At 37.0% G+C, this 27,850-nt stretch overlaps 1 protein-coding gene across 2 annotated transcripts in view; it reads left to right on the top strand.

Annotated features, from left to right (window-relative positions):
- Positions 1-26,736, top strand: part of OPHN1 (oligophrenin 1) — a 729,824-nt gene extending 703,088 nt beyond the window's left edge. The window contains exon 24 of one of the 2 annotated variants that reach the window (XM_064574174.1): positions 26,607-26,736. The gene's annotated coding sequence lies outside the window, so the exon portion shown is untranslated. The remainder of the gene's footprint in view (positions 1-26,606) is intronic. The other variant, XM_064574172.1, reaches the window with a different exon arrangement.
- Positions 26,737-27,850: the final 1,114 nt, after the last annotated feature.

Genomic DNA, 27,850 nt, shown 5'->3' with positions numbered 1-27,850 from the left:
ATCCATTTCTTCCAGATTGTCCAATTTGTTGGCATATAGTTTGTCCTAATATTCTCTTATAATTGTTTGTACTTCTGTGGTGCTGCTTGTTATTTCTCCTCTTTCATTTGTTATTTTATTTACTTGGGTCTTTTCTCTTTTCTTTTTGATGAATCTGGTGAGGGCTCTATCAAATTTACTATTTTTTTCAAAGATCCATCTCCTGGTTTCATTGATATTTTCTGTTTTTGTTTTTGTTTTAGTTTCCATATAATTTATTTCTGTCTAATTTTCCTTATTTCCTTCCTTCTGCTGGCATTAGGCTTTGTTTGTTGTTATTTTTCTAGCTCTTTAGGTGTAAGGTTAGGTTGTTTAATTGAGAATTTTCATGCTTGTTGAGGTAGGCCTGTATAGCTAGGAGCCCATTTGCTCTATCCCAGTGGTTTTTAACCATATATGAAAAAGCCCACAGGTAATATCATCCTAAATAGAGAAAAAGTGAGAGCATTTCCTCAATAGTCAGGAACAAGTCAGGGATTCCAATCTTGTCACTGTTATTTAACATAGAACTGGAAGTTTTAGCCCCAGCAATTACACAACAGAAAGAAATAAAAAGCATCAAAATCAACAAGGAAGAAGTAAAACTTCCACTATTTGCAAATGACATGATACTCTATATAGAAACCCTAAGAAGTCCATCAAAAAACTGATAGAACTGATACATGAATTCAGTAACATCACAGGTACAAAATCAATGTACAGAAATCTGTTGTATTTCTATATACCAATAATGAGGCAGTGGAAAAATAAATCAAGGAATCAATCCAATTTACAATTAGAGCAAAACCTATAAGATACCTAGGAATAAACCTAACCAAAGGTGGTAAAATACCTGTACTCTGAAAGCTATAAAATTCTGATGAAAGAAATTGAAGATGACACAAAGAAATGGGAAAACATTCCATAATCATGGATTGGAAGAACAAATGTTGTTAAAATGTCTATACTACCTAAAGCAATCTACGTATTTAATGCAATCCCTATAAAATACCACTAGCATTTTTCGCAGAACTAGAACAAACAATCTTAAAATTTGCATGGAACCACAAAAGACCTTGAAGAGCCAAAGCAATCCTGAAAAAGAAAAGCAAAGCTAGAGGCATCAAAATTCCGGACATCAAGCTATATTACAAAGCTGTGATCATCAAGACAGTATGGTACTGGCACAAAAATAGACACAGAGATCAATGGAACAGAATAGAAAACCCAGAAATGAAAGCACAACTATATGGTCACCTAATCTTCAACAAAGCAGGAAAGAATATCTGAATGGATAAAGACAGTCTCTTAAATGTTTAGTGCTGGGAAAACTGGACAGCAGCATGCACAAGAATGAAACTTGACCATTTTCTCTTTTTTTTTTTAAGATTTTATTTCATAGAGAGAGAGCACAAGCAGGGGGAGCAGCAGGCGGAGGGAGAGGGAGAAGCAGGCTCCCTGCTTGTGAGCCTGATGCAGGGCTCAATCCCAGGACTCTGAGCTGAAGGCAGACACTTAACCGACTGAGCCACCCAGACATCCCATGATGAATGATTTTTTTAAACTTCTAGGAAGTTATCTTTTTCTTCTAGTTTATCCAATTTGTTGGCATATAATTTTTCATAATATTATCTTCTATTCCTTTGTATTTCTGTGGTGTCAGTTTTTAATTTCTCCTTCATTTCTGATTTTGTTTATTTGAATCTTCTCTCTCTCTCTCTCTCTCTCAAGTCTGCTAAAGGTTTTTCAATTTTGTTGATCTTTTCAAAGAACATACTCCTGGTTTCAGTGATCTCTTCTATTGTGTTTATTAAAATTTTGTATATCATTTATTTCTGCTCTACTTTTTATTATTTCCTTCCCTCTCTTTTGTTGTTGATCCTCTTTTTCTAGCTCCTTTAGGTGTAAGGTTAGATTGTTTATCTGAGATTTTTCTTTTATCTTCAGGTAGGCCTGTATTGCTATTATCTTCCCTGTTATTTTTTTGTCTTCTCCAAATTTTTATTTAAATTCCAGTTAGTCAACATAGAGTGTAATATTAGTACCAGGTGTAGAATTTAGTGATTCAACATGTTCACACAATACCTGGTACTCATCATAAGTGCCCCCTGCTATACCCATTACCTGTTCAACTTATCCCCCATCCACCTCCCCTCCAGTAACCATCAGTTTGTTTTCCATAGTAAAGAGTCTGTTTCTTAGTTGGCTGCTCTTCCCCCCGCCATGTTCATTTCTTTTGTCTCTTAAATTCCATGTATGAGTGAAATCATATGGTATTTGTCTTTCTCTGACTGACTTATTTCACTTACCATAATACTCTCTAGCTCCATCCATGTCATTGCATATGGCAAGACTTCATTCTTTTTTATAGCTGAGTAATATTTCATTACCTATATATCACTTTTTTATCCATTCATCAGTCCATGAACACTTGGGCTCTTTCTATAATTTTACTATTATTAATAACGCTGCTATAGACATCAGGGTGCATGTATCCCTTTGAATCAGTATTTTTGTATCCTTTGGATAAATACCTAGGAGTGCAATTGCTGGGTTGTAAGGTAGTTCTATTTTCAACTCCATACTGTTTTCCATAGTGGCTGCACCAGTTTGCATTCCCATCAATAGTGTGAGAGGATTCCCCTTTCTCTGCATCCTCACCAACAACTGTTGTTTCTTGTGTCATTTATTTTAGCCATTCTGCCTAGTGCGAGGTGATGTCTCATTATAGTTTTGATTTGTATTTCCTAGATGATGAGTGATGTTGAACATCTTTTCATGTGTCTGTTGGCCATCACTGTGTCTTCTATGGCAAAATGTCTATTCAAGTCTTCTGCCCATTTTTTGACTGAATTATTTTTTGTTGGGTGTTCTTTATAGATTTTTGACGCGAACCCTTTATCAGATATGTCATTGGCAAATGTCTTCTCCCATTCTGAAGGTTTCCTTTTAGTTTTTGATTGTTTGCTTCACTGTGCAGAAGATTTTATTGTGATGGAGTCCCAATAGTTCATTTTTGCTTTTGTTTCCCTTGCCTCCAGAGACGTATCTAGTAAGAAGTTGCTACGACCAATGTCAAAGAGATTGCAGCCTGTGTTCTCCTTTAGAATTTTGATGGTTTCCTATCTCACATTTAGGTCTTTCATGCATTTTGAATTTATTTTTGTGTATGGTGTAAGAAAGTGGTCCAGTTTCATTCTTCTGCATGTGGCTGTCCAGTTTACCCAATATCATTTGTTAAAGAGACTGTGTTTTTTCCATTGGATATTCTTTACTGCTTTATTGAAGATTAATTGACCATGTAATTGTGGGTTTATTTCTGAGTTTCCTATCCTGTTCCATTCATCTATGTGTCTGTCTTTGTGCCAGTACCATACTGTCTTTATCACTGCAGCTTTGTAATATAACTTGAAGTCCAGAATTGTGATGCCACCAGCTTTGCTTTTCTTTTTCAGGATTACTTTTGCTATTCTGGGTCTGTTGTGGTTCCATGCAAATTTTAGGATGGTTTCTTGTAGTTCTGTGATAGGGATTGCATTAAATGTGCAGATTGCTTTGGGTAATAGAGTTGTTTTCACAATCTTTGTACTCCCAGTACTATGCTAAATAATAGTGATGAGAGTGGACTTCCCTGTTCCCTCCATCCCTACTTTGTTGAGGGTGTTTTTTTTTTTAATCATGAATGGATGTTGTACTTTATCAAATGCTTTTTCTACATCTATTGAATGGATCATATGGTTCATATCCTCTCTTTTATTAATGTGGTATATCATGTTGATTGATTTGTGAATACTGAACCACACTTGCAATCCAGGAATTAAGCCCACTTGATCATGGTAAATGATTCTTTTAAAGTATTTTGGGGTTCGATTTTTTAGTATCATGAAAAGTTTTTCATCCATATCTATCAACAATATTGGACTGTAGTTCTTTTTATTGGAGTCTTTGTCTGGTTTTGGAATCAGGGTAATGCTGGCCTCATGGAACGAATTTGGAAGTTTCTTTCCATTTCTTTTTTTTTTTTTTAATTTGAGAGGAATAAGTATTAAGTCTTCTTTAAATGTTTGGTAGAATTCATGTGTGAAGCATTCTGGCCTGGACTTTTGTTGGGAGATTTTTTATTACTGATTCAGTTTCTTTGGTTATCAGTCTGTTCAAGTTTTCTATTTCTTCCTGTTTCACTTTTCTAGTGTATAAATTTTTAGGAATTTATCACTTTTTCTAGGTTCTCCTACTTGTTGGCATATAATTTTTCATCATATTCTCTTATAATTGTATGTATTTCTGTGGTATTGGTTGCTATTTCTCCTCTCTGTGATTTTATTTATTCTGGTCCTTTCTCTTTTCTTGTTGGTAAGTCTGGCTAGGGGGTTATCAATTTTTTTTCAAAGATCCAGTTCCTGCTTTCATTGATGTTTTCTTTTAAATTTCTATATCCTTTATTTCTGCTCTCATTTTTATCATTTCCCATCATGTACTGGCTTCAGTCTTTGTTTGTTGTTCTTTTCCTAGTGCCTTTAGGTATAGTTATGTTTTTTATTTGAGATTTTTCTTGCTTATCGAAGTAAGCTTGTATTTCTATATACTTCCCTCTTATCACTGCTTTTGCCACATCCCGAATGTTTTGGACTGTTGTGGTTTCATTTGCATTTATTTTATGTATTTTCACTTTCTTCTTTGATTTCCTGGTTGACCCGTTTGTTCTTTAGTAGCATATTGTTTAACCTCAATGTATTTGTGGTGTTTCCAAACTTTTTCTTGTGGTTTACTTCAAGTTTCATAGTGTTCTGGTGAGTAAATATGCATGGTATGATCTCATTCTTTCATGCTTGTTGAGGCCTGATTTGTGACCTAGTATGTGATCTATTCTGGAGAATGTCCCATGTGCACTTGAAAAGAATGTGTATTCTGCTGCTTTGGGATGAAATGTTCTGAATATGTCTGTTAAGCCCATCTGGAACAGAGTGTCATTCAATGCCATTTTTTCCTTGTTGATTTTCAGCTTAGATAATGTGTCCATTGATGTAAGTGGGGTGTTCAAGTCCCCTACTATTATTGTATTATTATCAATGAGTTCTCTTATGTTTCTTATTGTTTTATATATTTGCGTGCTCCCATGTTGGGGGCATAAATATATACAATTGTTAGATATTCTTGTTGGATAGCCCCCTTTATGATGATATAGATATTTTCTTTATCTCTTGTGCAGTCTTTGTCTTAAAATCTAATTTGGGGGGAAATCGGAGGGGTAGACGAACTATGAGAGATGATGGACTCTGAAAAACAAACAGGGTTCTGGGGGGGGTGGGAGGATGGGTTAGCCTGGTGATGGGTATTGAGGAGGGCACGTTCTGCATGGAGCACTGGGTGTTATGCACAAACAGTGAATCATGGAACACTACATCTAACTAATGACGTAATGTATGGGGATTAACATAACAATAAAAAAAGATGCACAAAAAAAATCTAATTTGTTTCTGGATACCTGGCTTGCTCTGTCTATAGAGCATGCAACTCTTGATCTCAAGGTCATGAGTTCAAGTCCCATGTAGTGTCTGGAGCCTACTTAAGAAAAAAAAAATCTAGTTTGTCTTATATAATTATTGCTACACTGGGTTTCTTTTGTCTTCCATTTGCATGAAAAGTGTTTCTCCATCCCTTGGTTTCTATCTGCAGGTGTCTTTAGGTGTAAAACGAGTCTTTTTAGGCAGCATATAGATGGGTCTTGTTTTTTAATCTATTTTGACACCCTATGTCATTTGATTAGAGCATTTAGTCCATTTACATTCACAGTAATTATTGATTGATATGTATTTATTGCCATTTTATTACTTGTTTTGTCATTGTTTCTGGAGATTTTCTCTGATCCTTCCTTGTCTTTGTCACTTTGGTCTATCCTTCCCACTTGAAGAGTCTCCTTTAATATTTCTTGCAGGGTTGGTTTAGTGGTCACAAACTCCTTTAGATTTTGTTTGTCTGGGAAACTATCTCTCCTTCTATTCTGAATGATAGATAGCCTTACTAGATAGAGTATTCTTGGCTGCAGATTGTTCCCACTCAGCACTTTGAATATATCAATCCACTCGTTCTGGCTTGCCAAGTTTCTGTGGAAACATGTTCAGCTACCTTTATGGTTCTTCTCTTGTAAGTTAGGGTCTTCTTTTGCTGCTTTTAGGATTTTTTCTTTATCAGTATATTTTGCAAATTTATCTACAATATGTCTTGGTGTTGGCCTGCTTTTGTTGAACTCCTTAATGGGAGTTCTCTGTGCCTCCTGGATCTGGATGTCTATTTCCTTCCCCAGATTTGGGAGGTTTTCAGCAATTATTTCCTCAAATAAACCTTCTGTCCTGTCTTGTCTTCATCTGGGACTCCTATGATATGAATATTATGTTCCATGAAGTCAATGAGTTCCTTACATCTGTTCTCATGATCCATAATTTCTCTATTTTGTTCAGCTTCATTATTTTCCATTATTCTATCTTCTATATCATTTATTTATTCCTGTGCTTTTTGCATCCCTGTGGTAATTACATCTACCCTGTTTTGAATCTCAGTTATTGTGTTGCTCTTTTTTGTATTGCTCATTTTTGTATTGTATTGCCCATGATTATTTTTTTTAGTTCTTTTGTCTCTGTGGTAAGGGTCTCCCTGATGTCTTCTATGCTTTTCTCAAGCTCAGCAAGTATCCTTATAATTGTTGCTTTAAATCTCCATCAGGTATATTAATTATATCTGTTTTGAATAGATCTCTCGTTGTGACCTTTTACTGTTTTTTGTTTTGGGATAAGTTCCTCCATCTTGGCATTTTGTCTAAGTCTCTGTCTTCTTCTGTGTGTAATCAAAGTCTATTATGTTTCCTGCTTCTGAGAGAAAGGCTTTATAAAGAACATTTCATATAGTGTCCAGAGCCTAGCTCTTCAGGGACTGTCTCTGGTGTGTGTTGCACATATTCTGCTGCTGTGTTTTTCTGACTTATCCTTCAGGCCATTTGTCTGCAGAAGCTCTCCTTGTCTGCAGTGGGCAGTGTTTGGACCTTGGTCAGAGTGTGGGGAGTTTTAACTAGGTGTGCTCTGGTCTGTTTGTTAAATGAGACCTGATGCCACACTGGGACTGAGGCAAGCATAACTAGAAAGGGCAGTTCTACCTGAATGTGAGGGGTCAGGGCTTGGTGTAAGCAAGTTAGGTAGTGAGTGTTGGTGCTGCAGTGGTTCCCACACATGGCCCTGTGGTTATACTGAGGGGCAGGGGCGAGAAAGGGTTCCAGCCAGTTCCTTTGTCCCTGGAGAGTGATCTCCATGCTTGCTGCTCTCAGGGAAGCACTCCCAGTAGAGCAAATAACTTCCCCTTGTGTGTCCCAGGCATTTTTCAGATCACCATTTTCATGCTGTCTGTTCTTGTTGCTTGTCTGCCTGGAGCAGTGTAGTGCACTTTGGGCTCTATCCCAGCCAAGCCTACTGACTTTTAAAACTCCATACTTTAGGGTCATGCTGTGGCAGGGGCCTGCACTGGTCTTCTGGGGGACGGACTCACCACATTCAGACAGATGCAGGTTTGACTGAGAAGGGCAGTCACACCAGAGTGCAGGGTTGTGGGATTTGGAGCAAGTAGGCTAAACAGCCAGCGTTAGGGTTAGCTGCCCTCAGCAGGTATCTCTGCACCTATGCTGAGGGTCAGAGGAAGGAAATGGCTCCCACCAGCTATTCTGTCCCAAGAGAGACATCTGTGAACACCACCTCTCACAGATGGACTCCAAGAAGTAGGAACAGTCTTTCCCCCATGTGCTTTGGGTGATCCTCAGATCATGCTGTCTTCCCACGGATTGTTTGCCTGCCTTTTCTCCAGAAGTAGGGGAATGCCCTTAGGGCTCTATCTCAGCCAAGCCCACCTACATTTAAAACTCCATTCTTTGAGCCCCACTGGTTGCAAAAACTCATGAAAAAGCCCCTCTCGTTTTCCCAGCCAACGGCTTTGGAGTAGTGTTCTCCTTGTGCATTTGCCTATGAACTCCTCTCTCTCACCTTTCTCCCTCCCATTGGCAGCACCAACAATCAGATTCTCCCCCAAACCTCATCTCTGCACTTACTACCTTCTTCAGTGTGGTTTCTTCTCTTCTCTAGCTGTGCAGTTTGTTCTGTCAGTCCTCAGATCAATTTCTTTGGTATTCAGAATGATTTGATGGTATCCAGTTGTGTTGGAGGGTGGAGACAAGCCTAAGGTTCTCCTACTATGCCATCATCTTAGCTCCTCCCCTATACAGTGTTAATTTTCCCTCTTAAATCAACTTTTGGTGAACTCAAGTTTTTGAACTATTGTGTTTTCATTTTTTCTCCATGTATTTTTAAATTTCTCTTTGATTTCTTAGTTCACTCATTCATTATTTTACCTCCATTTATTTGTTTTCTTTTCAGATTTTTTTCATGTACTTAATTTCTAGTTTCATAGTGGTGTGGTTGGAACAGATTCAGGGTATGACTTTGACCTTTTCGAATTTGTTGAGACTTGTTTTGTGACCTAATATAAGCACAACGCTTCCATGTGCACTTGAAATAATTTATATTCTGCTGTTTTAGGATGGAATGTTCTCAACATATCTGTTAGATCCATCATGCCAATATGTCATTCAAAGCCACTGTTTCCTTGTTGATTTTCTATTTGGATCATCTATTTGTTGATGTAAGTGGGGTGTTAAAGTCTCCTACTATTATTGTATTAATATCAATTACTTCTTTATGTTTGTTACTAGCTCCTTTATGTTTTTGGGTGCTCCTATGTTGAGTACATAAATATGTACAATTGTTTTATCTTCTTGTATTGTTCCTTTTATTATTAGTGTCCTCTTTTTTTCTTGTTATGATCTTTTTTATAAAGTTTATTTTATCTGATATAAACATTGTTACCCTGGCTTTCTTTTCACACCTATTTGCATGATGTTTTCCCATACCTTTCCTTTTACTTTGTATGTGTCTGTAGGTGTGAATTGAGTTCCTTGTAGGCAGCATATAGATGGGTCTTGCGTTTTTATCCATTCCATCACACTATGTCTTTTAATTGGAATGTTTAGTCCATTTTCATTCAATATAATTATTGGTAGGTGTGTACTTATTGCCATCTTGGTTGTTTTTGTATGGTTGTTTTATGGTTGTTTTTGTAGTTCTTCTCTCTTCCTTTCTTCTCTTGCTCTCTTTTCTCACAGTTTGCTGGTTTCTTTAGCAATGTACTGGGATACATTTCTCTGTATATTTTGCTTATCTATTATTAGCTTTTGATTTGTGATTACCATTAAGTTTGTATATAACATATTATGCATATATAAGTCTATATTATGTTGATGGCAACTAAAGTTTGAACACATTTTTACTCCTCTCCTCTACATATTTTATGTATATGGTGTTATACATTACATACCTTTAGTTCATGATTCCCTTGGATGATTTTTATAAACATATTTATTTTTATTGCTTTTCTGTTTCCTACTTTTCTTATTCCAACATATGGTCTTTTCTTTCCACCCAAATAAGCCCTTTAACATTTCTGATCGGGATGCTGGTGGTCATGAATTTCTTTAACTTTTGTTTGAGAAACTCTTTATTGTTCCTTTTATTTTGAATGGTAGCCTTCCTTGATAGTATGTTTTTGGTTCCAAGTTTTTTTTCTTTCAGCACTTTGAATAGATCATGACTCAACCTTCTAGCCTGCAAAGTTTCTCCTAAAAGCCACCTTGTACCCTTATGGGGTTTCCTTTATATGTAACTGCTTTCTTTTCATGTGTTGCTTTTTTTTTTTTTTAAGATTTTATTTATTTATTTGACAGAGAGAGACACAGCAAGAGAGGGAACACAAGCAGGGGGAGTGGGAGAGGGAGAAGCAGGCTTCCCGTGGAGCAGGGACCCCGATGCGGGGCTCGATCCCAGGACCCCGGGATCATGACCTGAGCTGAAGGCAGACGCTTAATGACTGAGCCACCCAGGCGCCCCTTCATGTGTTGCTTTTAAAATTCCCTCTTTATCATGAGGTTTTGCCACTTTTATTACTATATATTTTGGTGTGGACCTCGTTTGGTCAGGTTTTCTGGGGGCTCTCTGTGCCTCCTGGATCTGGATTTCTGTTTCCTTCCCCAGATATGGGAAGTTTTCAGCTCTTATTTCTTTAAATATTTCTTTAAATATTTTCTCTCTCTTCTTCTGGGATTCTTATAATGCAAATATTATGGTCAATGGTAACAATGAGTTCCCCAAGTGTATTTTCATTTTTAAAATTTTTTTTCTCTCTCCTGTTCAGCTTCATTACTTTCCATTAGTCTGTCTTCCATGTTGCTGATCCATTCTTCTGCCTCCTGTAAGCTACAGTCTATTCCATCTGGTGTATTTTAACGTCACTTATTGAGTTCCTCATCTCTAATTGGTTCTTTTTTGTTTTCTATCTTTTCGTTTAGGGTCTCACTCAGGTCCTCCACTTTTTTCTCAAGTCCAGTAAGCATCTTCATGACCACTACTTTAAATTCTATATCAGGCATATTACTTATCTCCCTTTTACTTAGGTTGCTTGCTGTGATTTTGCCCTGTTCTTTCACTTGGGACATATTCCTCTGTCTCCTCCTTTTGTGTAACTCTCTGTTACTGTTTCTGCATGCAGGAAAGTCAGCTGTGTCTCCCACCCTTGAGAGTAGTGGCTTTATGATGAAAAGTTCCTGTAGTGCCCTGCAGTACACTGTCCCCTGTTCACCAGACCCTGGCTCTTTAGGGGTGCCTTCCATGTGTTGCATGTGTCCTGTTTTGAGGCTGAACAGCTTTTGTCTTTAGTCCAGTTCTCTATAATGTCTGCCCTGTGAGCAGAGTTTGGTCCCTCTGTATATAGTGGCCCAGTCTGGGGCCACCTTGTGTTTGAGTTAAGTCAGACCAGCCATTTGCCAGAAATGCAATACCACTGAAGTAGCAGGCACTTTTCCTGTGTTGTCACCTGAGAAGCTTTTGTTGGTGGGTAGGGCCTTCTGTTAGACCAGCTGTCTGTGCCCAGCCTACTAATGTGGCCTTTTCTCTACATTTAGCTGTAGAGAGTCTGTTTTGCCAGTCTTTGGGTCATTTTCTGGGTTATTTACACTGATGTGGGTGTTATCTAGTTGTATTCACTGGACATGGTAAGTTTAGCATCCTCCTACTCTGCCATCTTCCCTAGAATTTTACCATACTGTTTCGATTACTACAGATTTGTAGTGTATTTTGAACTCTTGCATTGATACCTCCAGCTTTGTTTTTCTTTCTCAAGATTGCTTTGGCTATTCAGGGTCATTTGTGGCTCTATACAAATTTAGTATTATTTGTTCTAGTATTATGAAAAATGCTACTGGTGTTTTTACAGAGATTGTATTGGATCAGTAGATTGCTTTGTGTAATATGGACATTTTAACAATATTAATTTTTCCAATCCCTGAGCATGATATATATTTTCATTTGTTTGTTTCATCTTCAATTCCTTTAATGAATATTTTATAGCTTTCAGAGCACAGTTCTTTTACCCCTTTGGTTAAGTTTATTCCTAGCTATTTTATTGTTTTTTTTGGTGCATTTGTAACCATTGAAACCACCTGGCCATGGCATTTTCCCTGATGGGAAGTTTATGATTAGTGATTCAATATCCTTGCACTTTATTCATCTGTTCAGAGTTTCAATTTCATGGCTCATTTTTGGCAGGTTGAATGTTCTAGGAATTTATTTCTTCTAGGTTTTCTATTTTGTAAGTATATAGTTATTCAAAGTACTTATTTTTGATTCTTTGTACTTCTGTGATATGTTTTAATTACTCCTTTCTTTTCTGTTTTTATTTATTTACATGTTCTCTTTTCCTTAGTCAAGCTAAATTTTTAAAATTTTGTTTATCCTTTCAAAAAACACAACTCTTACTTGGATCAATCTTTATTAATTTTCTGTTTCTATTTCACTTACTTCACTTATCTTTGCTATTTTCTTGTGTCTACTAGCTCTATGCTAAATTTCTTCTTTTTCTAGTTCTTGAGGAATATAGTTAAATTGTTTATTTGAGATCTTTTTTTTTCTTGATGTATGCATTTATTGCTATAAAATTCCTCTTCCATTATCACCTGGAGGGGAACTTGCACACACATCTTGTGCCCTTGTTTTTATATCTGGTACTTTGGTTTTTATGTATACCACCCAGTAGATGTCCCTTGATCTCATGCTCAGTGATGAATAAGGATTCTGCTCATGTGTTCCATCGGAGTTTAACAGATGGAGAGGCATTTCATGGCCACCTATTAGCACAAACAGCAGACTGAAATGCACACCTGCTCTTTATGTGAAAAATGCCTATTTTCTGAATTTGGAGCTTTGACCTAAAAGGCAGGATACTAGATTGGCACACATCCAGGACCCTCCTGAGGGGGTCTTTCTTGGGAAAGTGGTTGGTAGATACCATCTTTTTCTATCCTTCTGCCTCATTTAAGACCCCTGGTATCTTCTGAAAAAGAACTTCTAACTTTATCTTGCACCCTGATTTTTGTGGCTACTGCCTAGGGGACAACTCTACAATACCAGATATGGTGGCCAGTGGGGCTTATGCTCAAATCCCACAGGAGTATATATATTTGTATACTTTGGGAAACCAGACAACTTACATGCTAAGAAATAACTGGACCACTTCTTATGCCTTATGCAAAATTACATTTACAAAACCATAAAAATCCTACAAGAAAACAAAGGGAGTAGGTAAACCTTGACATTAGTCTTGGAGATGATTTTTTTTTTTTATTTGACACCAAAACCAAAGGCAATAAAAACAAAAATAAATAAGTGGAATTATATGAACCTAAAAAGCTTTTTCTCCCCCTGATTAAAAACAGGGCAGAGGAACTGAATGGACATTTTCTATCAAGAAGATGTACAAATGGCAAAGAGACATATGAAAAGATGTTCAACATCACTAATCATTAGGGAAATGCAAATCAAAACCACAATGAGATATCACCTCACACTAGAATGGCCAGAATAAAAAAGACAAGAAATAACAAGTGTTGGTGAGGACATGGAGAAAAAGGAACCCTCAGGCACTGTTGGTGCAAATGAAAATTTATGCAGTCATCATGGAAAACAGTATGGTGTTTCCTCAAAAAATTAAAAATAGAATTACTGTAAGATCTAGTAATTTTACTATTGGGTATTTACCCAAAGAAAATGAAAACACTAATTCAAAAACATATTTGTATCCTTATGTTTATTGCAGCACTATTTATAATAGCCAACATAAAGAAGCAAACCTAGTGTCCATCCATAGATAACTGGATAAATATGTTTTATATATATAAATATATTTATATTTTTAATATATATACTCATTATATATCTTATATGTATATAATGAAATATTACTCAGCCATAAAAAAGAATGTGATGTTCCCATTTGCAACAACATGGATGGACCTAGAGGATACAATGCCTAGTGAAATAAGTCAGAGAAAGAGAAAAACATTATTTCACTCATATGTGGAATTTAAGAAACAAAACAAATGAACAAGGGAAAAAGCAACAAACAAAAACTCCAGACTGAAATATAAAGAACAAACTGGTGGTTGCCAGAGGGGAAGTGGGTTGGGGAATGAGCAAAATAAAGAGGATTAAGAGTGCACTTATCCTGATGAGCACTAAATAATGTGTAAAATTGGTGAATCATTATTTATACAACTGAAACTATTATAACACCATATTTTAATTGTCTTTCAATTGAAAAAAGCTAAAATACTTACGCATAGCAAAGGAACCCATCAGTAATATTCAAAGGCCACCTACAGAATGGGAGAAAATATCTGATAATCATTTATCTGTTTGGGGTTAATATCCAAAATATGTAAAGAACTCATACAACTCAACAATAAGAAATAAAAATAAATAGAAAATAAAAACAATCCAATTAAAGTATAAGCAAAGAATCAGAAGTTTTCCCAAAAAGACATAAAGATGTCCAACAGGTACATAAAAAGTTGCACAGCATTACTAATAAAGGAATTGTGAATCAGAACCACAGTGAAATATCACCTCAGACCTCTTTGAATACCTATTATTAATAAGACAAGAAGTAACAAGTGTTGGTGAGTCTGTGGAGAAAACAGACCCTTTGTGCAGCAGTGGAGGAAATGTTAATTAGTACAGCCATTATAGAAAACAGTATGGAGATATCTCAAAAAAATCAAAACTAGAACTCGCATATGCTACAGCAATTCTTTTTTTATTTTTTTAAAAGATTTTATTTATCTTTGTGTGTGTGTGTGTGTGTGTGTGTGAGAGAGAGAGAGCATGAGTGGGGGGAGGGGCAGAGGGAGAAGCAGACCCCCCTCCCCAAGCAGGGAGTCCCACAAAGGATCCATCCCAGGACCCTGGTATCATGACCTAAGCTGAAGGCAGACGCTTAACCACCTGAGCCACCCAGGTGCCTCCTTTTTTTTTTTTTTTTTTTTTTAAGATTTTCAGCAATTCTATACCCATTTTCTGAAGGGATGGAAAATGCTGACTCAAAAATATATATGTACCAACATATTCATGGTAGCTTTATTTATAATAGCAAAGACATAGAGGCAAATTAAGTGTGCATCACCAAATGAATAGTTAATGGAAATGTAGTATATATACCATGGAACACTATTCATACAGTAAAAGGAAGGAAATCTTGCCATTTATGACAACATGGATAGACATGGAGGGTATTATAAGTGAAATAAGTAAAAAAAAAAAAAGACAAATACATTATGATATCACTTATTTGTAGAATTAATTTTTTAAATTAGAATATCTCATTCTTTTTATGGTTGAGTAATATTCCAGTGTGTCTGCATGTGTGTGTGTGCGTGTGTGTGTATCTTCTTTATTCACTCATCTATCAATGGATATTTGCAACAACATGGATTCATCTGGAGAGTATAATGCTAAGTGAAATAAGTCAGAGAACTACAAATCCCATATGATTTCATTCATATGTGCAATTTAAGAAACAAAAAATTAACAAAGGAGAAAAGACAAACAAGAAAACCTTGATCTCCTTTTTAAACTTATTTTTTAATTTTTTTCAAATTTTATTTAAATTCTACTTCTTTAACATATAGTGCAATACTGTTTTCAGAAGTAGAATTTAGTGATTCATCACTTACATATAACAATGCCCATTGCTCATTATAACAACTGCCCTCCTTAATACCCATCACCTATTTAGCCCATACTCCACCCACATCCCTCCATCAACCTTCAGTTTGTTTTCTATCAGTGTCTCTTATGGTTTGCTTCCCTCTTTCTCTTTTTTCTCCTCTCCATATGTTCATGCTTTGTTTCTTATATTACACATATGAGTAAAATCATATGGGATTTGTAGTTCTCTGACTTATTTCACTTAACATAACACACTCTGGTTCCATCCACCTCATTGCAAATGGCAAGATTTCATTCTTTTTGATAGCTGAGTAATATCCCATTATATATATAATACACACATGTATATATAGACACAAAATATCTTTATGCATTCATCAGTTGATGGACATTTGGGCTCTTTCCATAGCTTGGGTATTGTTGATAATGGTACATGTACCCATCTGAATCTGTATTTTTGTATCCGTTGGGTAAATACCTAGTAGTGCAATTGCTGGGTCATAGGATAGTTCTATTTTAAACTTTTTGAGAAACCTCTGTACTGTTTTCCAGAGTGGCTGCACCAGTTTGCATTCCCACCAAAATTGTAAGAAGGTTCCTCTTTTTCTGAATTCTCACCAATATTTGTTGTTTCCTGTGTTGGTAATTTTAGCCTTTCTGACTGGTGGGGGTGGCATCTCATTGTGATTTTGATTTGTATTTCCCTCATGATGAGTGATGTTGAGCATCTTTTCATGTATCAGTTAGGAATGTATCCATTTCTTCCAGATTGCCTAATTTGTTAGCATACAATTACTCATAATAGTCTCTTATTATTTGTATTTCTTCAGTGATGGTTGTAATCTCTCCTCTTTCATGGGTCTTTTTTCTTTTTGATAAGTCTGACTAGGGATTTATTGATCTTATTAATTCATTCAAAGAACCAGCTCCTAGTTTTGTTGATTTGTTCTACTGATTTTTTATTTCTATATCATTGATTTATGCTCTAATCTTTATTATTTCTTTTCTCCTGCTGGGTTTAGGCTTTATTTGCTGTTCTTTTTCCAGTTCCTTTAGGTGTAAGACTAGGTTGTGTATTTGAGACTTTACTTGTTTATTGAGAAATACATGTATTGCTATATACTTCCCTCTTAGGACCATCTTTGCTTCATCCCAAAGGTTCTGAAGATCTGTGTTTTCATTTTCATTTGCTTCCATGAATTTTTTAAATTCTTCTTTAATTTACTGGTTGACCCATTCATTCTTTAGTAGGATGATCTTTAACATCCATGTATTTGTGTTCCTTCCAATTTTTTCTTGTGATTGAGTTCAGGTTTTAAAGCATTCTATTCTGAAAATATACATGATACAATCTCAATCTTTGAAGAAAATAGCAGGAGGGGAAGGATGAAGGGGGGAAATTGGAAGGGGAGATGAACCATGAGAGACGATGGACTCTGAAAAACAAACTGAGGGTTCTAGAGGGGAGGGGGGGTGGGAGGATGGGTTAGCCTGGTGATGGGTATTAAAGAGGGCACGTTCTGCATGGAGCACTGGGTGTTATACATAAACAATGAATCATGGAACACGATATCAAAAACTAATGATGTAATGTATGGTGATTAACATGACAATAAAAAATTAAAAAAAAACCCTTATGACAATAAAACTATATGCTGGATAATAAAAAAAAAAATCTCAGTCTTTTTGTATTGGTTGAAACCTGATTTGTGACCTAGTATGTGATCTAGTCTGGACAATGTTCCATGTGCTCTCAAGAAGATTGTGTATCAAGAAGATTGTGTATTCTGTTGCTTTTGGATGAAATGCTCTGAATATATGTGTGAAGTCCATCTGGTCCAGTGTGTCATTCAAAGCCCTTGTTTCCTTCTTGATCAGCTTTAATGATCTGTCCATTGCTGTGAGTGGGGTGCTAACATCCCCTACTATTATTGTATTATTATCATTGAGTTTCTTTAAGTTTGTTATTAATTGGCTTATATATTTGGCTGCCCCCAAGTTAGGGGCATAAATATTTGCAGCTGTTAGATCTTCTTGTTGGACAGACCCTTTTATTATGATATACTGTCCTTCTTCATCTCTTATTACAGTTGTTGGTTTAAAATCTAGTTTTCCTGATATAAGGATTGCTACTCCAGCTTTCCTTTGATGTTTATTACCTTGAAAAATGGTACTCCACCCCCTCAGTTTCAATCTGGAGGTGCCTTGGGGTCTAAAATAAGTCTCTTGTAAAAAATAAAATAAAATAAAATAAAATAAAATTAAATTAAATTAAATTAAATTAAATTAAATTAAAAAGTCTCTTGTAAATAGTGTATTGATGGGTCTTTTTTTTTAAGCATTCTGATACCCTTTGTCTTTTGATTAAAGCATTTAGTTCATTTTCATTCAGTGTAATTATTGAAAGATATTAATTTAGTGCCATTGTATTACCTGTAAAGTCACTGTTTCTGTAGATTGTCTTTGTTCCTTTGTTCCTTTCTGGTCTTTGTTACTTTTGGTCTCTCCACTCAATGGATCCCCTTTAATATTTCTTGCAGGGCTGGTTTAGTGTTCACAAATTCCCTTTTTTTTTTTTCTTGGAAACTCCTTATTTCTCCTTCTACTCTGAATGACAGCCTTGCTGGATAAAGTATTCTTGGCTACATATTTTCCCATCTAGCCCATTGAATATATTATGCCAGTCCTTTCTGGCCTGCCAGGTCTCTGTGGATAGGCCTGCTGCCAGCCTTATGTTTCTACCTTTGTAGGTTAAAGACCTCTTGTCCCATGCTGCTTTCAGGATTTTCTCTTTATTTTTGAAATTTGCAAGCTTCACTATTATATGTTAAGGTGCTGACCTATTTTTATTGATTTTGAGGGGTGTTCTCTGTTCCTCCTGGACTTGAATGCCTGTTTCCTTTCCCAGATTAGGGAAGTTCTCAGCTATAATTTGTTCAAATAAACCTCCTGCCCCTCTCTCCCTCTGTTTATCTTCTGGGACCCCAATTATCCAGATACTATTTTGCTTTATGGAATTGCTGAGTTGTCGAAGTCTCCCTTTGTGATTCAGTAGTTGTCTTTTTTCTCTTCTTTTCAGCTTCCTTATTTCCATCATTTTATCTTATATATCACTGACTCTCACTTCTGCCTCATTTATCCTCTCTTTTAGAGCCTCCATTTGGGACTGCATCTCAGTAATAACATTTTTTAATTTTGGCCCAAGTAGATTTTAGTTCTTTTATTTCTACAGTAAGGATTCTCTAGTGCCTTCTATGCTTTTTTCAAGGCCACCTAGTATCTTTATAATCATTTAAATTATAGTTCAGACATCTTACTTATATCTGTATTAATTCAATACCTAGCACTGAGTACTACTCTGTCTTGTTCTTTCTTTTTGGGTGAATTCCTCCATTTTGTCATTTTGTCCAGAAATGAAAAGAAGAAAGAAAGAGAAAAGACAACAATCACAACAACAGTAACAAGAAAAAAAAAACCCAAAACAAACCAGAAAAAAACAAAAACTAAACAAAATAAGAAAAATCAAACAAGAAACAAAACAGAACAAAACAAAAAACTAGATTCTGTGTGTGTTTCAGTCTGCTTGTTAAAACAAACTAGATCCCAAAAGAAGAAAGAAAGAAAAACATATTTACAAAAATAAAATAAAATAAAATGAAAGGAAACCAAAAATAAAACTATATGTATATCTGATATATCTATATATATCATATATATAAAAATAAAAATTTTAAAAAGAATAAAATATTGAAAAAATAAGACAATAACTGAAAAAATAAATCTGAAAGACTAAATAATAATAATAATAACCCCCCCCCCCCACAAATGCTATATACTCTTTTCCCCGGGAACTGAAACTTTGCAGTTCTCTATGGTCAGTAAACTTTGTGTTGTTCTTTGAGAGGGGTCTGTTGTGCTGATTCTCAGTTGCCCTTGCCCTTGTGGAAATGTGCCTCCCTTGCCAGGGGGCCAGGATCAGTGTAACTGGCCCTTGATTCCACTATGTGGTGCTGTTTTGCTCCCTAAAGGCATTCAGCATGGATAGGCAGGGTTGAAATGGCAGGCCCCCCGTTCTTTAGCCCTGGAACTGATAGTTCATGCCCCCCACTCTTTAGTGAGTCCTCACAGAAAAGCAGTCATTCACTCTTGTATCCCTGGTTTCCATCCAAACTCTGTTCACCTAGCCTGTGATGGAGCTTTTTTATCTCAAACATGGAACTGAGTTTCAAGTCTCCAAATTTTATGGACTCCTGCAGCAAGGACCCATACCAATTCTCCTGGGGGGAGGAGGGGGATCTCGCCATGCTTCCGCCTTTTGCTGGTCTCCTGACCTGAAAGCAGTTGCATGACTGTGCAGCAGTTTGCAGTTTATGGCAATACAGAGCATAAAGCCAGCACCTATACTCACTGTTTTCAGCCGGCTTTCCTGCTCCAATGCGTGAGAACTCTGCCACACTCAGGCACCCCCATTCTTCTTATGACTCTGGGGATCCTGAGTCCGTGCTGTCCCACCTCAGATTCTGCCCTGCTTTGCCACTTGAGCAACTTTAAGCCAGGGACATCCCCCACTGTAACAGATTTCTAAAAGTTCCAATTTTGCACTCTGCTGCTTATAATACTTTGTGGTAGCCTTCTTAAGCTGGCTCCCTAACCTCCTCTTCCCCCATATCCTCAGATATATCAACCTGGATTCAAGTTTCTGCAGTTCCTACCTTCCAAAAGTGGTTGCTTTTCTATTTGTAGAATTGCAACATTTCTTTTCTCAGATCTCGGATTGATTTCACAGGTGTTCAGAATAATTTGATAACTATCTAGCTGAATTCCAGGGACCAAACTTAGGGTCCCTTACTCCTCCACCATCTTAACTGAAAATAGTTCTTATAGGCTACAAACTCTGGTTGCAAAGGATGATATTATTTTCTAGATCAAAATCCCATCAAATTAGGGTTGCTTTTTTTTTTTTTTTCCAGTTAAGTCCAAAGTAATTTAAGGTTATTTTTCTCCCATCTTTCCTGGGTTGTTTTTAAGTTCCAGGAAATTAACAACATGGTCCATTTCATGTCGGAGGAACTACCTAGTCCATAGTGGTTGACATCTATGCCAACTGACTTCTACTGAAAAGTGTGGAACATCAACCAACATCTTTTCATTGGTCTGAACAAATCTCTGGAGTTCTCAGCCTGACCATAATACCTCTAAGCCTTACCTCAATTTTACTGTATCTAATATAAACTTTTTATCCTTGAACACAGAGGATAGGCTCCATGAGCCTAACATAGGCCCATTTGTACTAAGCTCCCCATTCCACCAACTCTATTCTCTCATTCACCTCCTAAGAAAGCAGTGAGAAGCAAGATAAAGATATAATTTTCTCATCTGCACAAAACCATCTAGAGGTTTCCGATGCTCCATTTCTTAGAGGGATGAGATTGACACTTTTTTCAGTGACCCTCACTAGTCTGTACCTCTTACTTCCCTCTCTCTATCTCCATCTCTAGATGGATAACTCCCACCACTAGAGTGGGATAACTAACTCTTATGTCTTCATTCATTCTTCCTAATCTATAAACTATTGAATATATCTTGACTGTTAGTATTCAAAAGCATATTTTGAAAATCAGAATCCAAAAATGAACTCTTGTCATTTGTTATTCTTCTGTGGCCTCCTTTTCAAAGAGTAAACTAATATTTCACAAACATTATCTAAAAAGGAGAGAGGGTGTAGGACAACAGGAATTAAAGGGACTAAAACTGACTTGTCTAATATTAAAATATTGCCATAATATGAATACTCAGAAAAAAAATGGAAGATTCCCCCTTTACTACTCTCACCTTATTCTTTTCTCCTACCAGAGATAACCAGTATTAACTATTTTGGTATATTTCTGATACTTTCCTATGCCTTTTAACATATATATGGATACATGGTTTTCTTACTATAAATGGAAAAATACAATACATACGCTTCTGAAACATGATTTTTACTTAGTAGTATATGAGTCATTTTTGCATGCTAGTTCATGTAGGCTGATACCATACTATTTAATGGCTCCTTATGCATAATGTGGATGTACTGCAATTTAGCCATTTGCATATTGAGGGATATTTAATTAATTCCAGATTTTTATAATCCAAACAATAGTGCTGTCTAATAAGGATCCTGGAAGGTTGTGGCTTCAGGGCACATCTCCCCTGTAATTTTTAAAAAATTTTATTTATTTATTTATTTATTTATTTATTTATTTATTTATTTGACAGAGAGATAGTGAGAGAGGGAGCACAAGCAGGGGGGGAGTGGGAGAAGCAGGCTCCCCGTGGAGCAGGGACCCCGATGTGGGGCTCAATCCCAGGACCCTGGGATCATGACCTGAGCCTAAGGCAGATGCTTAATGACTGAGCCACCCAGGCGCCCCTCCCCTGTAATTTTTTATCTGCACTAGCACAACAACCAATTGACATGCTTTCTGGTCCTGTAGTACACATTTGAGGCTATAGGTTCTTCTGAGATTTACAGAAGAAAGGGCTGGCATGGGATTTAATCTTCTATGCTACCAAAAGAGAGACAGTATTCTAGAAGCGGAAAAGAAAGACATCTCCAACAGTGCCTGTAAGGTAATCGATAAGGGAGAACCTCCCAGAAAGAAAAGCCAGGCAATAAGAAAGTCAATGCACAAGGGAATGAATGCCTCCAAGATTAAAGAAACATGGGCTCACCAAGATTACTTCACAATTAAGAAAGAGAATTGTTACAATTTCTACTCAGTAAGATCTTATAATTTTTATGGACCTTTTTTTTTTTTTCCACATTGGTGTTTTAATGCAGGCATATTGTCTCTTTTCCTCCATTGTATATTGTGTGTGTACAGATAACTTGTCTATTAGTGTATTGGTCACTGCTACAGGAAGCCACATCCAGACAAGATGGCAATAACTTCTCATCATTCAGATACTTTGAGCTTGATGCAAGTGTGTCTCTTGAGGACAGGGGTGAACATATTGATATGTGGGAGGAAGGGTACACATTTAGATGGTCAATAGGGTAGAATGTTGAAAAAAACTACAAATCGCCCAATATCCATTTTAACCTTCTTTCTTAGTAGTTAAACAGCAATAAAACTAAATTGTGACTAATTTGGTGGGAATGGAGGTAACTTGTGCAAAATATGGGTCATACACTTAGAGGGAAGAAACAAGCCCTCCCCTCTTCTACTCTGCCTTCCTGTTGCCTGGACTCTAAATATGATAGTGATAGCTATTGATTCCAACTTGTACATGAGATGTAAGCCATGTTTTGAGAATGAAGGAGCAATAAAATACAAGAAGCATGGGTCTCTTCCACTGTTGAATTGACATACCTACATTAGATTACCTACCTTGACTTTAATATGAAAGAAAAATAAACTTACATCTTATTTAAATAACTCTTTGTATGTTCCCTTTGTTGCAGAAACCTAATCTGTTTCCTAACTAATACACACAGAAAGCCAGAAGACAGTGAAACAATCAATATATGTAGATGATTAAGAGAAAAAGAGCAATGAATCCTGAAATAAGCTAAAGTATCATTCATCTGATGGGGAAAAGGAAAAAAAATGTGTACATATATAGCATGAGATACAGTGCCACTTACTTTCCTCTATTTGAGGAAAATATTTAAGGAAGTGCCCTAAACAAATGTAAATGGAATGTTAACAGTGTTCTTAAGCTAACTTATGATGAAAAGTATAAGAAAAGAGTAGTTAGGGGTGCCTGGGTGGCTCAGTCCTTAAGCGTCTGACTTCGGTTCGGGTCATGATCCCAGCGTCCTGGGATCAAGCCCCGCATCAGGTTCCCTGCTCGGAGGGGAGCCTGCTTCTCCCTCTCCAGCTCCCCCATGCTTGTGTTCCCTATCCCTCTCTGTCAAATAAATAAATAAAATCTTAAAAAAAAAGAGTAGTTAGCAATTAATCTTGTAATGTGTGTGTATATAATTAATGTTAAGTGAGTAATGATACTATACTGCCAAAAATATTTAAATGTTAATTAAAGATTGTTGAAACAGAAGAGTCATGAAAATGATATAAGGAAAACATAATGATTACCTGGAATTAAAACGTCTAAAAGTCTTTGCAATCACTGTAGTAGTTAATTTTGTTTTTCTTGTTGCTATTGGTAGTTGATGTGGCTGATGGGAGTTTGTGTCAGAGTGCAGAGAAAGATGAATCTTGGGTAATAGGGAAGTTTAAGTGAGCAAAGGTCCCAATTTAGTCTATGGGTGAGAAGAGGGTTATGGGTAAGTAAAGCATCCTGGCAAAAATACAGTTATTAAATATCAATTAATAGTAATAGAGAAAATTAAGGTTGTGAGATTAAATGAAGCCATTATCAAAATTGAATTTAAAAAACTAGTAGAACTTTCAAAATAACATTGGGGAAAATGGGAATAAATGAAAGCTGACAAAACCAGAAAAATTAAGGAAAGGGGAAAAGTGAGTCAGCCAAAGAAAGAAAGTCAGAGAAGAGGAAATGACAATAAGGTATAATAAATATTTAAAAAGATAGAAGTATTAACCAAGTCTCAGTTATCAACATAAATGTAAACAAACAGGGCACCTGGGTGGCTTAGTCTGTTAAGTGTCTGTCTTTGGCTCAGGTCATGATCTTGGAGTCCTAGGATCGAGACCCGCATAGGGCTCCCCGCTCAGTGGGAAGCTTGCTTCTCCCTCTGTCTGCCACTCCCCCTACTTGTGCATGCTCTCTCTCTGTCAAATAAATAAATATGTTTTTTAAAAAATTTAAAGAACTGAATTCTCCAAGCAAAAGAGAATCTGTAATATTGGATTAAGACACAAACTATGATGCTTATGAGAAACACTTTAAAAAAAAAAAAAGGTGAAAAGGAGAATTAAAAAAAAATGTTTTGACATACTAAAGGAGAAATGTTATTGTTGGAAAAAGTGGAGTTAAAGGATAAAACCATTACGTAGGACAAAGGGGTATAATATTGCTCTGGTTATCTATTGCTACTTAACAAGCCACCCCAAAACTTAGTGACTTCAAACAACCATTTTTATTATATTTCATGATTTTCTAGGTCAGGAATTTGGTAAGGACTTTGGTTAGGTAGTTTCTGATCTACCTGATGCCTGCTATGATACCTGAGACTGGAAGATCCCTTCCAAGAAAACTTCTTCACTTATGTGTGGCACCTCATTACTCCTTGGCCTCACTATTTTTCATACTTTCATATTTCTCAGTAGCCTGATTTATTCTTGATAGGTCTCACTTGTTGAGGTTATGCCAAAACCTGTCAGTGTTCCAAAGGGAGGGATAACAGCATGTAATTTCAGGCTGATTTCAAGCAGACTCACCAGCAGCAGCTTGTAAAGTATGCAAACATATACAGTCCTTTGGGACAATTATAACCCCTGCTGGTCTTCAGACCAGGTAATTTAAAGGTGGCCCTTGGGCAACAGTTGCAACAACTGGGGCTCCAGATGAGTTTATAAGCTCCTTTCTGAGCAGTACCAGCAAGCTGTAGGGAGGCCTAGGGAGAATGCAAAACAGGTGTCCCTTGGCCTATATTCTCTAAAAGCTCCTCTGTAACATCTAGACTTGATTAACCTGAAATCTGCCCCTCAGGCTGAGCTCTAGGACAAGTAAATAGGCCCTTTTCACAGGAGGACTGGGGATGTGTTTCAGTCTGCTGTGTTGTGCCCTGGGTGGTTAGCCTGCCAAGAACTACTTTGCCAATTGTTTCAGTCCCCTGGTGCTCAGCAATGTAAGTGCTCCTGGTCACCAGAGCCAGGTGTTTAAGTGGTGTCCCCTTTGTGGAATGCACAAGTCTGCTGGCTTCTGCATAGGCTTTTGGGAGCCTAGGGCTGGAGCAGGCCTGTCAGCTTCAGCAGGAGCACCAAGGAGCTTGGGGTCAGGGCAGGCCAAGCTTCAGCAGAGCCATGGGGGAGCCTGAGTCCAGGCAAGGCTGCTGGCTTTCGGTGGAACTATGGGGGTGCCCAGGGCAAGAGAGTCCTGCTGGCTATGGCAAAGCTATGGGAGCATGTGGGAGCAGGCCAACACAGCCAGCTTCAGCAGGGCTTTGGGCTTTGAGGGAGCCTGGGCTCAGGTGCAAGCCCACTGGCTGCAGCAGGGTGACAAGGAAGCCTGGGCCAGGGTGAGCATGTGAGTTACCGCAGGACTAAAGGTATGCCTGGGGGTGGGGCAGTTCCACTGGCTTCAGGGGGCCTGTGGGAGATCACAGGGGCAGAGCAAGTCTTCAGACTTTATCTACTTGATCAGGGCTGGGTGAAATCTTGGCTGTGGGACACTAGCAAGGTAGATGGAGAACAAAAATTGCACCCACCAATGAGTGCATCCTTCCTTGGAGAAACTCCAAACAGAGCCCCTCCTCTTCCTGAAGATTGGTGGGTTGGGCCAAAAGTTCAAACCCTCTAATTATCACAGCACTCTAGCTGGTCTTAAGGGCTAACTTACTTAAAGTTAACATACTCCTTGCTTGCTTGCTGACTGACTTAAGGTCTTTCATCTGTAACAGAACTAATTTACTTTCTTTGAGACTTGAAGACCACTGTGCCTTGGGGAATAAAGGACCAGAACATCCCCAGGCCACAGAGGAGAGCAAGTCTATTTGAAGCCCACTTAGCTTTCTGATTAGCCAAGCAATCTTTTAGCAAAATGTTTTTCTTTTTTACGGCCACACAAATGACTTTACTGACATACCTTTGCACATCTGTAGACTTTGTCCTACTTTGCAGAAAGAACAGAGTACTCTTGCACAACCCATGGGTACCAAGGAACCTGACCTTCTTGCACAACTCCCCTGGGCACCAAAGAGCTAGAACTTCTTGCACAACCTCTGAGCATGGAGATAATTCTATAGCTGACATCACTGAGTCTACATGTAATCAAGAAATGTCACAGGGTGCTTGGGTGGCTCAGTGGGTTAAGCGGCTGCCTTGGGCTCTGGTCATGATCTCAGGGTCCTGGGATCGAGTCCTGCATTGGGCTCCCTGCTCAGTGGGGAGTCTGCTTCTCTTTCTACCCTCCCCCTTGCTTGTGATCTCTCTCTCTCTCTCTGACAAATAAATAAAATGTTTTTTTAAAAAAGGTATGTCACAGACCACTGCACGCTCTTTTTTTAAAAAATTTTTTTATTCTTATATTATCCTCATACATTGCATCATTAGTTTTAGATGTAGTGTTCCATGATTCATTGTTTGTGCATAACACCCAGTGCTCCATGCAGAATGTGCCCTCCTTAATACCCATCACCAGGCTAACCCATCCCCCCACCCCCTCCCCTCTAGAACCCTCAGTTTGTTTTTCAGAGTCCATCGTCTCTCATGGTTCGTTTACCCCTCCGATTTCCCCCCCTTCATTCTTCCCCTCCTGCTACCTTCTTCTTCTTCTTTTTTTTCTTAACATATATTGCATTATTTGTTTCAGAGGTACAGATCTGAGATTCAACAGTCTTGCACAATTCACAGCGCTTACCGGAGCACATACCCTCTGAAGGGTAGGACAAAAATTTAAAATTAAAATTTAAAATTTACCATGTGTGATCATTTTTAAGAAATATTCCATGTGGTCTTGAAAAGAATGCATATTCAGCAATTATATATATATGTAATTATAGATGTGTGTATAAAAATATACACATATACATTAAATATATAAAAATATACATAAACATATATATAGGTGGACATAAATATATACACTGTTTTATATGTAGATGTAGGTATAAATAAATTGGTATGTTTATCTTTTTGCATATGCTTGTCAATTATGTTGATCAAAACCTTCATATCATTGCTGATATTTTACCTGCTTATTCTGTGTTATTGTGAGAGAAGTTAAAATCACTCACAGTCATGATGGGTTTATTATTCTTTATATTTGTCAATGTTTATTGTAAATGTTTTGATACAAAATTTGATACAAATTTAAAACAAATTTAAAAGTTTTACCTTATTTCATCTATTCTAAGATTTACAATTCTTCCTTATTTTCACATTTCTGAAATCAATATGTGTCTTATAATTGATGGTGTCTTACAATAATAATTAGCTATATTCTTTTAATTTAGCACATACCTATGTATCCTACAATTTATGTAACTCTTGATTTGATGAAATATGGTGTGTCATCACAGTGAGCTAAAACTTCTTTCAGTATAAAGTCATCTTTATGTTCAGTAATGCTTCTGTTTATTTTTTGTTTGCTATGACTATAGCTATACAATATTCTTGTTGGTTAACATTTGTCTGGAATGTATTTTTTCCTTATGTTGTATATATGTATCTTATAATTAGTCTTAAAATTTAATCTGAGCTTTTTTGTCTTTTATTTTTTATTTTATTTTTTAGTTTTTTTATTATTATGTTACATTAATCACCATACATTGCATCATTAGTTTTTGATGTAGTGTTCCATGATTCATTGTTTGCGTATAACACCCAGTGCTCCATGCATAACGTGCCCTCTTTAATACCCATAACCAGGCTAACCCATCCTCCCACCCCCCTCCCCTCTAGAACCCTCAGTTTGTTTTTCCGAGTCCATCATCTCTCATGGTTCATCTCCCCCTCCGATTCCCCCCCTTCATTCTTCCCTTCCTGCTATCTTCTTTTTTTTTTTTTAACATATAATGTATTATTTGTTTCAGAGGTACAGATCTGTGATTCAAA

This window comes from Mirounga angustirostris, unplaced genomic scaffold, assembly GCF_029215605.1.
Source record: "Mirounga angustirostris isolate CCGP_5_RB_7025 unplaced genomic scaffold, mMirAng1.0.hap1 SCAF_11, whole genome shotgun sequence".
Lineage (NCBI taxonomy): Eukaryota > Metazoa > Chordata > Mammalia > Carnivora > Phocidae > Mirounga > Mirounga angustirostris.
The sequence above is the reverse complement of the archived record's forward strand: the minus strand, read 5'-3'. Positions and strand labels throughout refer to the sequence as shown.